At 34.7% G+C, this 16,266-nt stretch overlaps 3 protein-coding genes and 1 long non-coding RNA gene across 4 annotated transcripts in view; 2 read left to right on the forward strand and 2 right to left on the reverse strand.

Moving 5' to 3' along the window:
* Positions 1 to 16,266, reverse strand: part of brwd1 (bromodomain and WD repeat domain containing 1) — a 1,114,631-nt gene that overhangs the window by 235,799 nt on the left and 862,566 nt on the right. The gene's annotated exons all lie outside the window — the stretch shown is intronic.
* phkg1a (phosphorylase kinase, gamma 1a (muscle)) overlaps positions 1 to 16,266 on the reverse strand; it is an 831,529-nt gene that overhangs the window by 103,168 nt on the left and 712,095 nt on the right. The window lies entirely within an intron of this gene.
* abcg1 (ATP binding cassette subfamily G member 1) overlaps positions 1 to 16,266 on the forward strand; it is a 45,750-nt gene that overhangs the window by 7,688 nt on the left and 21,796 nt on the right.
* LOC147833567 (uncharacterized) lies at positions 1,456 to 5,794 on the forward strand. The gene is made up of 4 exons (XR_015508976.1): positions 1,456 to 2,835; positions 3,327 to 4,229; positions 4,577 to 5,034; positions 5,524 to 5,794. It is a non-coding gene; the product is annotated as an uncharacterized LOC147833567 (long non-coding RNA).

The raw sequence follows: 16,266 nt of genomic DNA on the forward strand, positions 1-16,266 counted from the left end.
ATTAGTTCTTTAGGGTGGAGCAATCAGTTTTTTTTATTGCAAAACTATCAGTTCTTTAAGGCAGAGCTATAAGTCTTTTAGGGCAGGACTATCAGTCCATTAGGGCGGAGCCATCAGTCCTTTAGGGTGGAGCTATCAGTCATTTAGGGCAGGGCTCTCAGTCCTGCAGGCTGTAACTATCAGTTCTTTTGGGCGGAACTATCAGTTCTTTAGGGCAGAGCTAGCAGTCATTTAGAGTAGGGCTATCAGTTCTTTAGGGTGGAGCTATCAGTCCTTTAGGGCGGAGCTATCAGTCCATTAGGGCAGAGCTATTAGTCCTTTAGGGTGGAGCTATCAGTTCTTTAGGGCAGGGCTATCAGTCCTTTAGGGTGGAGCTATCAGTCCTTTTGGGCGGAGCTATCAGTCCATTAGGGCGGAGCTATCAGTCCTTAAGGATGGAGCTATTAGTTATTAAGGGCAGAGCTATCAGTCTATTAGTGCGGAGCTATAAGTCCTTTAGGGCAGAGCTATTAGTCTTCCTATTAGTCCATTAGATCAGAGCTACCAGTGCTTTAAGGCAGAGATCTGTGCAATAGGGCAGAGCTATCAGGCCTTTTGGGCAGAGCTATTAGTCATTAAGAGTGGGGCTATAATTTCGTCAGGGCGGGGCTATCAGTGCATCAGGGCAGATCTATCAGTCCTTTAGGGGAGAGCTATTAGTTCTTTAGGGAAGAGCTATCAGTCATTTAGGGAAAGCTATCAGTTCTTTAGGGCATGGCTATATGTTCTTTAGAGCAGAACTAAATAAAAGTAATAATAATAATAATAATAAAAAATAAATAAATAAATAAATAAATAAATAAATAAATAAATAAATAAATAAATAAATAAAACAAATATTTTTTTCTCTGATATTTGACTCAATCAGTTTGAAAACCTCTGAAAACCCAGTTCAAATGATAATCAAATGTATTCAACAGTCAGCTGACAACATCTGATCTAGTTCCTAAACTAATTTGTCCCACAAAAGTAACAGTGGTTATGGAATAAGGATAAATACATAAAATAAGAGCGTTTTTAAGGTGAATTATTCCTTTAATGAAGTCAAAGTCAGGTTAAGCTCAAAGTACAAAAGCACATTTTAATGAAACTTCAATGGCACACTGCAGTGACGCTTGTTCCAGCTCTCCTGCCATGAAATATACATAAGCACTCACAGCTAACTGACTCATCGTACTGGTGACTTTACTCAGTCCTCTCAGAGAGCCATCAGCTGTTTTTGGCTTTTCCCTAAAAAAAGAACAGAATACTCCACATACATTCCTGCCCTTAAGCACTTAAAGTCTATATGATAACAAATTTAACAATGTTTACTTTACTTGTGCACGTTGTTCTTCTTTTTCTGAGCACATAATCAAAATTAATCCGCTGAAAAAATAGAGTTTGTTTTTGTTCAAACTCAGATCATTTGTTTCTGCGTTTGGAGTGGTGGTTCTTCTGTTGACGTCAACCTGAGGGCAGCTATAGCAGCTGCATATTAGTGCCCTCTATTACCATTAGTTTGCTATGAGCGAATGATATGCAATAGAAAGCTCTGCCCATTACTCAATTTTTTTTTTACTTGGAAGTACATCAACATACTGAAATAAAAGTATTGACTGGGTTTAACGCAAGACAGAGAGAAATGCCCACCACGGCTATGAAGTAGTACACAGAGTATGTTAGAGCCCAATGCAGGAGTGCAATAAAGCCATGCAGGTCAACACCAGCATATTAGTCTACTCTTAACCCTAATCCCAAGTAATGACAACGACACACATTCAGTAATAATCCACACAGTGGCAAAAGTTGTACTATTTTAAAAAATTGCCCGCTTTGCGAGTGTGAGGAACAGCTGATGATGGCCATAGCAAAGACAAACGGTAGAGGATCACAAGTTTAGAAACACATTTAAATCGTTAAAGGAAGAAGCACAGGTCGTGTTTTCAACTTGGTTTTGGACACAATGGGTCCTATCATACACCTAAAAAAGGAGGCATTTTGAGGGGCATTGTTGGTGCGATGCTATTTTGAGGAACTAAAATAGGCCGCTCAATAGACCAGCTTTCTATAGTCCAGCGCCGAGCGCGTTAGTTGTGCAGCTCGATCGCTTACACACTACTTAATACACACATGGTGTACAGCAATACGCAAATATCTTTTACATATGTAAAAGAATTCAAGGATTAAAATGTTACAAAAAATATTATTTTCTAGCCTACATAAATATAAAAACCATACTTTCATGCCTTCTTCATCTCAGGGGGATTTTTCAGTTTATTCATAAAAATTTGCTTTTATATAATGTTATTATAATTAGCAGTATTATTATATTCATATTTATATTTGTTTTATTAAAAACTATTTTAGAAAAAACTGTTAGTTATTAACTTATGTATGTTATTGGGACGTTATTCTAGTTGCAACTATTCCTCATTTACTAACAGTTAATAAATGAAGAATAGTTCCAACTAGGATAGCGTTCCATTAACATAAATAAGCTATTAACTGATTCTTAACAAGTCTATAGTAAGTAATTTACTAACAGCTTGTTCATAACTTGTTCATAACTTCATAACTTGTTAACTAGCAGCTTATAAGTTATTTATTGGCTATCTATAAGGCACAGTTATAAATAATTAACAGACTATTAACTTTTATTTAACAAGTCGTTTATAACCCATTAACTAACAGTTTATTAATAGACAATTAACTAGTTATAACGGATAGCTACAAATAATTAACAAACTATTAACTATTATTTAACAAGGCATATATAACCCATTTACTAGCAGTTTATTTATGGACTATAAACTAGTTATAACAGATAGCTATAAATAATTAAACTATTAACTATTATTTAACAAGGCATATATAACCCATTAATTAACAGTTTATTAATGAACTATAAACTAGTTATAACGGATAGCTATAAATAATTAAACTATTAACTATTATTTAACAAGGCATGTATAACCCGTTAGCTAACAGTTTATTAATGGACTATAAACTAGTTATAACGGATAGCTATAAATAATTAAACTATTAACTATTATTTAACAAGGCATGTATAACCCGTTAGCTAACAGTTTATTAATGGACTATAAACTAGTTATAACGGATAGCTATAAATAATTAAACTATTAACTATTATTTAACAAGGCATGTATAACCCGTTAGCTAACAGTTTATTAATGGACTATAAACTAGTTATAACGGATAGCTATAAATAATTAAACTATTAACTATTATTTAACAAGGCATGTATAACCCGTTAGCTAACAGTTTATTAATGGACTATAAACTAGTTATAACAGATAGCTATAAATAATTAAACTATTAACTATTATTTAACAAGGCATATATAAGCCATTAACTGTTTATTAATGAACTATAAACTAGTTATAACGGATAGCTATAAATAATTAAACTATTAACTATTATTTAACAAGGCATATATAACCCATTAACTAACAGTTTGTTAATGGACTATAAACTAGTTATAACGGAGAGCTACAAATAATTAATAAAGTATTAATTATTATTTAACAAGGCATATAAAACCCATTTCCTAACAGTTTATTAATGGACTATAAACTAGTTATAACGGATAGCTACAAATAATTTACAAACTATAAACTGTTATTTAACAAGGCATATATAACCCATTTACTAGCAGTTTATTAATGGACTATAAACTAGTTTTAACGGATAGCTATAAATAATTAAACTATTAACTATTATTTTTACAAGGCATATATAACCCATTAACTAACAGTTTATTAATGATCTATTAACTAGTTATAATGGATAGTCATTCTAAAGTGCTACCAAAATAAAAAAATAGAATATGTCTGTAAAATATGGGAAAATGTACTGACAGTTTATTACAAGGTGTTTGTACCATATACAACACCAACCCAGACAATATATTACTTTAACCTATTAAAATTGTTATATTTAAAATTAATTAGTTTTAAAAAAAAATTTCAACGTTTAAAGTTGTTGGAAGAAATATCAAAGTCCCTTAATGCAATTTAAGACATAAATAAATGATAGAAACGAATTACAAAATACATAATTTGTGGATTTTTACAGTGTAAATAGAGTACAGAAAATATTTGCATATTTAAAATGTACAAATTTACAAAAATACAGTTTAGTTGTCACACTTTATTTTAAAGAGTTCACAGGGCCATTTTTATTTTCATGTTCAATTCAGCTTTTTTATTTGTATAGCGCTTTTACAATGTAGATTGTGTCAAAGCAGCTTCACATAAATGGTCATAGTAACTGGAACAGTGTGGTTCAGGTTTTAGTGTTTAAGTTCAGTTCAGTTCAGTTTAGCTCAGTTCAGTGTGATTTAATCATTACTGAGAGTTCAAACACTGAAGAGCAAATTCATCGATGCGTAGCTCTACCAATCCTGAACCATGCGAGGCAGTGGCGACAGCGGAGAGGGAAAAAAAGCTTCACCTGATGGGAGTGAAGAAAAAAAACCTTGAGAGAACCAGACTCAGTTGGGCACGACCATTTTAATTTCTCCGCTGGCCAAAAGTTGACTTTAAAGTATGTGCATCTGAAAATGCTGTCGACAGCTAATTTTGTTTGTACATGAACAACAACATAGAGCCACAGGTAGCTTCAGCTTGTGTATTATCAATTAACTGCAATCGAAACCAGGCCTTTGAGCTGTCTAACAAATCTTTGTAATCCATACTTAGAGGAAAGAGAGAGTGAGCGGTCGGCTCTCAGTTACTGTGGGTCAGTAAACTGCAGTAACCTCCGCTACATGCTAAGGGCGGGAGAGCGGGAACAGGGTGAAACCATCAGCTGTGCTCTTGTGAACACAACACTGCTAATGAGCCACGCTACAGGCAAAGAAGGCAGATTTTTTGTTCACTTTAGGAATAAAAGCTTGATTGTTCACTTTAGGAATAAGAATATATATAGTTTTGTCAAATAAAGCTATCAGCGTTATCACTGAAAAGTACAGCAAGTCCAGAGGCTGCATTCGTGAATTATTCCCTTTAAAGGGATAGCACACTGTTTTAACTCTTTTATCATGCTCTCAAGTGTCTCCTAACTAATCTTAATACAGGATTTTGGAACTGTTCTATATTTTCAAAACTTCACACAAACAAGCCATTTTCTACCTTTAAATCAAATCTACCTGTATCATTAGATTAAAATGATTAAAATTAGATTAAAATTAAAAACATTACTCTTATTCATCAACAATCATTTTGAATACTCAAAAGAATAGTATAATAATCCTAGTTTGATATATATATATATATATATATATATATATATATATATATATATATATATGAATATATATATATATATATATATATATATATATATATATATATATATATATATTTTTTTTTATATATATATATTTTATATTTTTATATATATATTTTTTCAGTAGTCTACAGAACTAACCAATAACTTGCTTAATTACCCTAACCTGCTTAGTTAACCTAATTACCCTAGTTAAGCTTTTAAATGTCACTTTAAGCTGTATTGAAGTGTCTTAAATATATAAGTATATCAAATATTATTTACAGTAATCATGGCAAAGATAAAATAAATCAGTTATTAGAGATGAGTTATTAAAACTTATTTTGTTTATTTTATTATTGTTTTACTTTATTATGTTTAGAAATGTGTTGAAAAATCTTCTCTGTGTTAAACAGAAATTAGGGAAAAAATAAACAGGGGGGCTAATAATTCTGACTTCAACTGTATAAAAACATTTACAGATAAAAAAAAAAAAAAAAAAATATATATATATATATATTTTATGAGGTAGATACACAATAAAAATATCCGTAAATTAGCAGTTTTCAGTATTTTGTGATATTTTTTTTCCACCCATTTATTTATGCTTTTGAATTGCATTTTGAGGTCTCAATCTTTCCTCTGACAACTTTTAACCTGAAAACATTGGAAAAAGTGACTTTTATGAACATTTTTAATAGTTTAAAGTGATATATTGTTTGGGTTGGTGTTGTATACTATGGTACAAAAGACTTGTATTAAACTGCAGGTACATGTTCTGTTATTGTACAGATTTAGTTCTTTATTTATTAGTTTTTTATACATTGAATTATTTTAGGCCACTCAATAAAAGTTTATAAAGTCTATAAAAGTTTCGATTTGTGTTGGGACAACTTGATAGAATTTAACTTTTTAACGTTTTTAGACATTTAAATTGATTGAACATAAAATAACTAAGTTCTCCCCTCAAAAACTAAACCATTGTGTTGTTTCAGCAATAAGTAGTTTGAACAAGCAAACAGAATTTTTAATGAGTGTAGAAAGAAAGAAAAAGAGTTTAAAATGAGCCTGTCTGGAAACTCTGGTACAATGAACACTCACATTATGGATTCATTGCCAACGAATGTGTCGTAAATATTTAATAGTGCACTCTGCAGGAGTCATTCATCTGCTTTAGCTGACTTTTCTGTAACCAGGACATTTTTCATCTTTCATGGTCACATGACCACAAGTCATTAATGGGCTTTAGGTGTCCTATATACCCTTGTAAATAGAATATATTAACATAAGAGCTTAAATATAATATAACAGAAACTAATGAAATATAAAGAAAGGAGTACATAATATTAGGCATCACAGTGGCGAAGTGGGTAGCACAATCGCCTCACAGCAAGAAAGTTGTTAGTTCGAGCCTGAGTTGGGTCAGTTGGCATTTCTGTGTGGAGTTTGCATGTTCTCCCCGTGTTTCCCCCACAAGTCCAAAGACATGCGCTAAAGGTGAATTGGGTAAGCCAAATTTTCTGTTGTGTATGTGTGTGATCGAGGGTTTATGGATGTTTCCCATTGATGGGTTGCAGCTGGAAGAGCATTCACTGCATTAAACATATGCTGGATAAGTTGGTGGTTCATTCCGCTGTGGCGACCACACATTAATAAAAGGGACTAAGCCAAAAAGAAAATGTTGAATCTCCACCATGAAGGATTAAAGCAGTTCTGAAGGCAAAAGGGGTCCAACCTGGAACTATACCTAAACAATTGGCTGGTGAATATAGGTTCCTATATGTGATTATAGTCAATTATATGTAATCATTCTCATAATGGCTTTCTTCAGGCAGTAAATAACATTTGTCTTTGAGTCCTTGCAAAGTGCATATGTATAGGGTTTTTTGAAAGTGCTACATGCCTAAAACAACCTTTCTTCACACTCTCAAGCTTTTAATAGCATTTAAAAGTCCTCATAGAACCTCACAGAGCCTTGAGTAACCTCCAGTATGGGTGAAAATGTCACAGAAAATAACATGCACAGTCTACCGAAGCATGTAAAAGAATGACATGGCATCTCCTCTACTCAGGTTCATCTCTGGTATTTTTTACTTCTTCTGATCTTCATGTTGTAATAGTGTCTCCGAGATCAGTGTTTCTTAACTGGTGGGTTGGGACCTAAAAATGGGTTGCGTTAATATTTTCAGTGGGTCGCGGAGTGTGTGGTAAAAAAAAAAAACAAAAGTTGAGTTTTTAACTTGTTTTGACTTTACATTTACATTTAGTCATTTAGCAGACGCTTTTATCCAAAGCGACTTACAAATGAGGACAAGGAAGCAATTTACACAACTATAAGAGCAACAATGAATAAGTGCTATAGGCAAGTTTCAGGTATGTAAAGTCTAAGAAGGAAAGTATTAGTAGTATTAGTATTTTTTATTTTTTATTTAAACATTTTTTTGGGTACAGTTAGTGTGATATTCAGAGAGGCAATTGCAGATTAGGAAGTGAAGTGGAGACTAAATAGTTGAGTTTTTAGTCGTTTCTTGAAAATAGCGAGTGACTCTGGCGTTCTGATGCAGTTAGGGAGTTCATTCCACCAACTGGGCAGATTGAGCGTGAGCGTTCGCGATAGTGATTTCTTTCCTCTTTGGGATGGAACCACGAGGCAACGTTCATTCACTGAACGCAAGTTTCTGGAGGACACATAAATCTGCAGAAGTGAGAGCAGATAAGAAGGAGCAAAGCCAGAAGTCACTTTGTAGGCAAACATCAGAGCTTTGAATTTGATGCGAGCAGCAACTGGCAGCCAGTGCAAACGGACTAGCAGCGGAGTGACATGTGCTCGTTTAGGTTCATTGAAGACAACTCGTGCTGCTGCGTTCTGGAGCAGTTGAAGAGGCTTGATAGAGTTAGCTGGAAGCCCAGCTAGTAGAGAGTTGCAGTAATCCAGTTTAAAGAGAACAAGAGCTTGAACAAGGAGTTGAGCTTTTATTTTGAAATGCGTGCACCTATGTTTGACATGTGAAATTTAATTTAATTATAGCAACAAATATGTCGAAGCGCAAGTACGACCCCGCGTATGTAAAGTATGGATTTACATATATTGACGACAAAACAGACTTAAAGCCTCAGTGTGTCATAAGTAGAAAGGTGCTCTCTCAGGAGAGTCCTTCTAAATTAAAAAGACATTTAGAAACCAGACAACATGTTTTATTAACAGTTTAGTTCATGGTAACTGAAACTTTCCTTACCCTAACCACTGTTTACAATATTTGTTGTTTTTACTTTGTTATTTCTATAATTTTATACATTTTGTTAAATGACAGCAATAAAATATTATTTATTTGTAAGTCTTGGTGATTTTCTTATGATTTATCGGTCACTTCTTGTGTATGTTAACAAATAAATAAGAATAATTGAAAAAAATTTGGCTCGCGGCTTGATGACCATGTAAAAATGTGGGTCCCATGGCCAAACCAGTTGAGAACCCCTGTCCTAGATTATACACTGTAAGAGCACTTTTAGCTGATGGACAACCCTGCTTTAGAGAAAGTGAAGCGCGTGCCAGAGCTTTGGCTCAATTACCTAAAGAGATCTCCTCCATCGGTCAGAAAGACAGTTTGTTGGCCAGAACAGCAGACTGTCACATTGGCATGGAAGCAATGTTGTTTTAACAGCACGTTTCAAAGCAGTTGGACTGTGGATTAGGTAGTGCTCTATGGAAGGTGATGAGGGCTAAAAGTCTTGAAAGGGTTGACTTTATTTTGTAGGTATCTCTTTAGTACACACAGACACCCTCAGTTATTAAACCCTGTCATTCAATGAATAACGATTTCCAGAGCAATCAAAGGTGCAAGTTTTTGGGTTCGCAACACGCCTATGCATTCCCTATTACACACACAGGGATGAGCAGCATTAAAAAATGTTAAATAGGAAAATGGATTCAAATATCAAAGATTATTATTTCTACAAACTGTCACCTCCTCCCATGCCTTCTTCACCTCAGCTTTGGTAAAATCCATCTCATTCTGTAGATGGTCTGCTTGTGCACTTTGATCTTGCGCATGAGCAGATCTGTTTCCTTGCTAGTGAAGCGTTCAGTTTTTCTGGGGCTATGGTGCATCGACAGTTTGCTCTTTAAGGCGAATAGGAGATCAGATTCTGACTGATTTATTGCACTTTATTCCCAAAACAGACCCATAATTCTTTAAGAGAATAGGGACAGCCCTTTTAGACCATGCGCTTGGCACGCAGACTGTTTTGCCCATTCTTAAAATAGCAAAAGTGGATTTGGACATGCCCTAATTGCAGCTTTAGACCATGCTCTTAAATAATTAAAACAGCCTATAATGTCTGATGTTTGCATGACAATATGCTCAACAACATGATTTCACATTTTAACATTTTTTTGTTACAAATTTTCTTGTATAAATGTTCAGAAATGTAAGTTAAGCTCAGCTTTAAACATTTACATTGTGCATATTCTGCAAAACTCCACTGCTAATGTTTGTTTTCTAGTTTTTTCTTTTAATTTACCTTTTGTAAACTTTTCTTACTTTCATTTTATGGGTTTTATGTGACATACTTTACACTTACTCGACTCGCTATTCGTTTTTTTCCCTGTAGTGCTGTGTTTCTCCTACAATTATATTAGGGGGGCGCTCTGCCCTCCCAACGGCTTTCACAACCCCCCTTCAAGTTAGGTTAATTTTATTTTCTATATAGTGCCAGATCAAAAGTTATTTTTATAAACAAGCTAAAAAGCCATATATAATATCTTATTTACACAATGGAATGTCGTTTCTGTCTCTACATGGTCGATCGTTTACAAATTTCTGCTCTCTGAATTGCACACCATGGAGTTTCACACAGCCAGAAGTTAATCGCTTTAATTTCACAATTGTTGTTTAATTATTGTAAAAAAAAAACTAGTTTAAAAGGATTTTTTTTTATTTATGGTCTCACCGAACGCTGTCTGACAGAAATAACAACGTTTACTTTATGCCAATTTTACGATTATGTTGACTTTAAGTAACACCCATGGATTTTGGCTGGCTAAGATTTCATGTCAACCTACAGAAAACAGAAAAATATCACAATTCTTTAAACGCTCCCAGTGTAGTGATGATTGCAGCACTCGCTTTGACCCAACTTGACAGGCTTTGACCCAACTTGACTGTCAGAGTGGCAATTTAAGACTGATCTTAGTAATCAAGTCAGTAAATACACCCTTAGGAGCAAGAAGTATACTTATTTTTTTTAAAGTATACTTAAATAAAGGTCAAGTATAAAAGTATACTTTTAGTAAGTATACTAATATCAACGTACAAGTAGTGTACTACTCTGAGTGGTTTATTGCACTTTATTCCCAAAACAGACCCATAACTCATTAAGAGAATAAGAACAGCCCTTTTAGACCATGCGCTTGGCACGCAGACTATTTTGCCAATACTTAAAATAGTAAAAGTGGATTTGGACATGCCCTAATTGCAGCTTTAGACCATGCGCTTAGATCATTAAAACAGCCTATAATGTCTGATTTTTGCATGACAATATGCTCAACACATGATTCCACATCTTAACATTTTTGTTTGTTGCACATTTTGTACAAATGTTCAGAAATGTAAGTTAAGCTCAGCTTTAAACATTTACACTGTGCATATTGTGCAAAAATATACTGTTAATAATTGTTTTATAGTTTTTCTTTCTTTTAATTTACCTTTGTAAACTTTTCTAACTTTCATTTTAGGGGTTTTAAATGACTTACTTTACAGTTTCATCGCCTCGTCGTTCATGTTTTTTTTCTCTATTGTATGTCAAGCATCAAATGAGCAAGCATTTTTGTGTTTGTCAAAATCTAATATATGTCTTACAATAGCCTAAAAATCGACCAGTCATTAAATAGAATGGAATTAATTAGTGCACATGTAAAGTCTGTCTAACCTGACTGTTTGATCAGTCGTCCATTGTTAGACTATGACAGCTCAAATGTAGCCTTGTTTTATCCAGGACGTGTATGCTTTGATGTCTATTAGATGTCTTTTTCAACAAAAAATTGGTCCTAAATAATCCAACTGTAATCAGACTAGCAGCCTAGTCTGAATACATAGCCAAGGGCGGATTTAGGGATGGGCAATATGGGCGATCGCCCAGGGCGACATTTTGCTAGAGGCGAAATCCCCCTCTTGACATGAACACCGTGAAAGTGGCAGGATCGTCGTTTGCCTAGAGCACCAGTGAGGCTTGAGCCGGTCCTGACAATGGCATACATTATTTAAAATGAGTGGTTTAAAGGGGTCATGAATTAAGAAATCAACTTTGACTTGAGCTTTTGATATATTAGTGGTCATTGCACTAAAAGAATGTCCTGTAGGATTCAGAGCTGAAAAGGTCCTTGCTACTGAAATAAAAGCTTTTATTGACATCAGGCCCAGAAAACACCAGATCCTACTCTTATCGCTGTACCTATCAATGACCTATCTATTAAACACTGTTTCCACCAAAGAATATCAATGTCTGATTCTGTAGTTGTGCTCACTTACATAGATGCATTCAGCTATAGAGAAGCAATAAACAGGTTTTTGAAGATCACTAACACAGCAGTACACACACAGTCAAAATGATTTACTGGGCTGTAAAAACTAAGTTGTAGTCTATTCTTACTGCTCATTTAATTTATGTATGTATGAAAGTATTATTTAGGCAGAATGGTGGCTCAGTGGTTGGCACTGTCACCTCAGAGCAAGAAGGTCGCTGGTTCGAGTCCCGGCTGGGCCAGTTGGCATTTCAGTGTGGAGTTGGCATATTCTCCCCGCGTTGGTGTTGGGTGGTGTTTCCTCCAGGTGCTCAAGTTTCTTCCCACAGTCCAAAGACATGCACTATAGGTGAATTGGAAAACAAAATAGACCATAGTGTGTAAATGTGAGTGTGTATGGGTGTTTCCCAGTACTGGGTTGCAGCTGGAAGGGCATCCGCTGCATAAAACATATGCTGGAAAAATTGGCAGATTATTCCACTGTGATGACCTCTGATAAATAAGGAACTGAGCTAAATGAATGAACGTATTATTTAAAAAGATAATAAGATATTTAATAATGTTTGTTTTTATTCACTTTTCACATTCAATATTTGATAAGAACTTACATGAGAAGTAGGTTTTCATGATTTATTGTGAAATTATACACAAATATTAGGAAAAAAACAACTTTACTGTATGAAATGATCCCTTACTCTTACTTCCAAGTCTTGGAAGTTTTACTTTCAAGACTCAATGTTGACCATGCCATAAAATCAACATGTATAAAATCTGCCATATAGGTAATTACGCACATCTAACCAGGTATTGCATTCTGACCGAACCAAAAATATGTCCATGTAAACATAGCTAATGGCAGCCAATCATGATCCACATGACTTTAAAGAGTTTGATCATTTAAAGCAGTGTTCACCAAACTTGTTCCTGGAGGGCTGGTGTCCTGCAGATCTTAGCTCCAACCCTAATCAAAGACACCTGAACAAGCTAATTAAGGTCTTACTAGGTATACTTGAAACATCCAGGCAGGTGTGTTGAAGCAAGTTGGAGCTAAACCCTGCAGGGCACCGGACCTCCAGGACCGAGATTGGTGACCCCTGATTTAAAGTGACAGTACTTTAAACTGTCAAAAAAACAAACAAAAAAAAAAAAAAACAGAATGAAATTGTGTATTGGAGTGAAAGAAAATGGCTTGAAATCTTATTTCAGGAACGCTATTTCAGATATTGATTTCTTTTTACTTAAATAGTTCATGGTTTATTTATGTTATTTGCCGTTTTATTGAATTTACTCATTATTTCTTTGGTTATGGTTCTATTTATGTTTCTAGGCATGACTATGCTGAGCATTAAATAAATATGAAATGTGATCCCAAACTTATAGAGGCTTTAGTGTTATAGTTACTGAAATTATCACCAAGCATAAATGCAAGGCAATAATTTGTAGGAACATTTGACTTTGTTAACTACAATTAATTATGTGTTTTCCAAGGAATTTGAATGTTGTTGAGGCATTCATACATTAATATTCATCATCTGATTAAATCCAGTGCAACTGGCGTAAAAAAGACTATTTTTTACCAAAGAATAATAAAAAAGGGTCAAACTTTACAACAAGGTTAACTAATAATGGACAATACTTGTACTGCAATTGATCATAATCATTAATCATAGTTTAACATTTATGAGGGTATTATTAAAATCTAAATTTATGCTTGTTAAAATTAGATAACATGAGCTTAAAATAAACATTTTTTGTTCATTAACTAATGTCTACAAAGATGAATAAATACTGTAATAAATGTATTGTTCATTGTTTGTTCATGTTAATAAATACATTAGCGTTAACTAGTAAAATTTTTAATAATTACCAAACTGTGATGCAAAAGAAATAGGTAATACTTTCTGCATCCCATGTTATTTCTATAGTACTTCCAATTATTAGGCATAATTACATGCAACTTAACCTAACCTACATTCTAGCCACACTTTTTAGTTAGTACATGTGATTAATTATTTTAATTAATAATTAAGGACAATTGAAAATAATGTGTAATCATAAACAAAACAATGTGCTGAGATAAAAATGCTAATTTAGCATGTGGCTCTGTAGTAGTTCGGTTTCAAGTTCTTCCTCATTTAAACTTGATCATGACTCAGAGTAACCCCTGAGTCCTTCGTGGCCAGGAATAGCTCTCTCCTCTGTTGACATGCAGCACATCAGGTGCACTAAGCAAAATCATGCCGGCTTTATTTGCTAACCCGTTGGCTTCGCCTAGAGACGCACCTTTCCACTTCAGAAATAATGTAATTTACTCTTCTGTCTATGGGGTTACTATAGTGCACAATGAGCGGGAGAAGCCCTGGGATCCTGCGCTAAAAGAGGACAGAGAAGGTCAGAGGTATTTGTGTATTGCTCTGACGGATTGTAAGCACAATCCAATTAAGCTGGCAGCCACTGCAATCAACTGGATTAGCATCTCAGCTACTGGATAAATAACAGGTTACAGTCGGGCATTCAGTGGATGTTCTCTTTTCAGTACAGAAACGGAACGTTCTAGATGGAACGTGCTAGCAATGTGTTAAAATATATTAGCAAAGCTCTAGGCCATGCTACATTGAGCTGGAAATATGCTCGCGATGACTTGCAACATGTTTAATATTCTGTCAGCATTCTAAACATGCTAGTAACACGCTACCAGTATGCTAAAGCATGTTAGCTGAATTACATTCTCGTATTGTAACATGATAGCAAAATTTCGAAATATGCTACTTGCATGCTAAACATTTTTGAAATGCTAGCAGCACATAAAATGAACCATGGTTTACTTTAAACAAAACAATAAAGGCATGTTTTTCTAGTTAAACCAAGGTAACTACATCTCTAGATGATCTCTTTTCAGTACAGAAACTGGTACATTCAAATTAGAACATGCCAGCAATGTGTTAAAAACATATTATAGCAAAGTTCTATGTCATGCTAAATTGTGCTGGAAATATGCTAGCAATGCCTGCAAAGTGTTTAATATTCTGTCAGTATTCTAAACATGCTAGCAACAAGCTAGCTATATGCTAAAATATGTTAGCTAAATTATATTAATGTATTAAAACATGACAGCAAAATTCTTAAATGTGCTACTTACATTTTTGCAATGCTAGCACATAAAATTAACCATGTGTAAACCACAGAAACCACATCTGTGGATGATCTCTTTTTAGTACAGAAAACGTGCATTCATGCAGAAAGTGCATTCAGCATGCTAGCAATGTGTTAAAACATAGCATCGTTTTGAAAAAAAAACATGCTTTAAGCATGCTCCGTATTCTGGCAATTATTCTAAACATACTAATAACATGATACAAATATGCTAAAGCATATTAGCTAAATTATATTAATGTAATAAAACATGAAAGCAAAATTCTATGCAGGCATTATAAAACATTTTAGCAATGCTACCACAAAACAAATTATCTTGTATTACTACACAAAAGGCAGGTTTTTGTAGTTAAACCATGACACCCATATCTGTGGATGTTTTCTTTACCCAGTAAACAGTAGGCCTACATTCTAGAATGCTAGCAATGTGCTAAAACATAATAACACATTTCTAGGTCATGCTACATTGTGCTGAAAATAGGCTAACAATGACTTAAATTTGCTAGTAAACATGCTAGTAGCATGCTAGCAATATGCAATATTTGTGCCCCGTGCTGCCCTACACTTTACTACAGTATGGTTCAAAAACACATTTTTTTTTTAGCTATTTTTAGCTATTTTTTTCAGCCTGACTACCTAAGACCAGGCTGGAAATGGCTGAAAACCAGCCTGGAAATGGCCAAAACCGCTCTAAAACCAGGCTAGTCAACCAGCTTAAACCAGCCAATCAGCCTATGAGCAAATACCTTAAAACTGTGTTACATTTAACCCCACGTTACTTTGTGCCCCGGGCTCCCCTACACTTTACTACAGTATGGTTTAAGAACACTATAACATTACTATAGTATTTGTTCCCTACTGAAAAAACCAGCATAAACCAGCCTAGGCTGGTAGGCTGGTTTTAGCTGGTCGACCAGGCTGGTTTTAGAGGGGTTTTGGCCATTTCCAGGCTGGTTTCCAATCATTTCCAGCCTGGTCTTAGCTGGTCAGGCTGGGAGATGACCAGTTAAAACCAGCTTGACCAGCGTAGCCAGGCTGGGAGCCTGGCCAAAACCAGCTATGTCCAGCTTAAACCAGGCTGGTCAAGCTGGTTTTAGCTGGATTTAGCTGGTCATTTTCCAGCCTGACAAGCTTAGACCAGGCTGGAAATGGCTGGAAACCAGCCTGGAAATGGCCAAAACCCCTCTAAAACCAGCCTGGTCGACCAGCTAAAACCAGCCAACCAGCCTAGGCTGGTTTAAGCTTGATTTTTCAGCAGGGTTCATATGGGTAAGCGTTGAATT

Source organism: Danio rerio, chromosome 15 (assembly GCF_052040795.2).
Source record: "Danio rerio strain M-AB ecotype USA chromosome 15, GRCz13ab, whole genome shotgun sequence".
Taxonomy (NCBI): domain Eukaryota; kingdom Metazoa; phylum Chordata; class Actinopteri; order Cypriniformes; family Danionidae; genus Danio; species Danio rerio.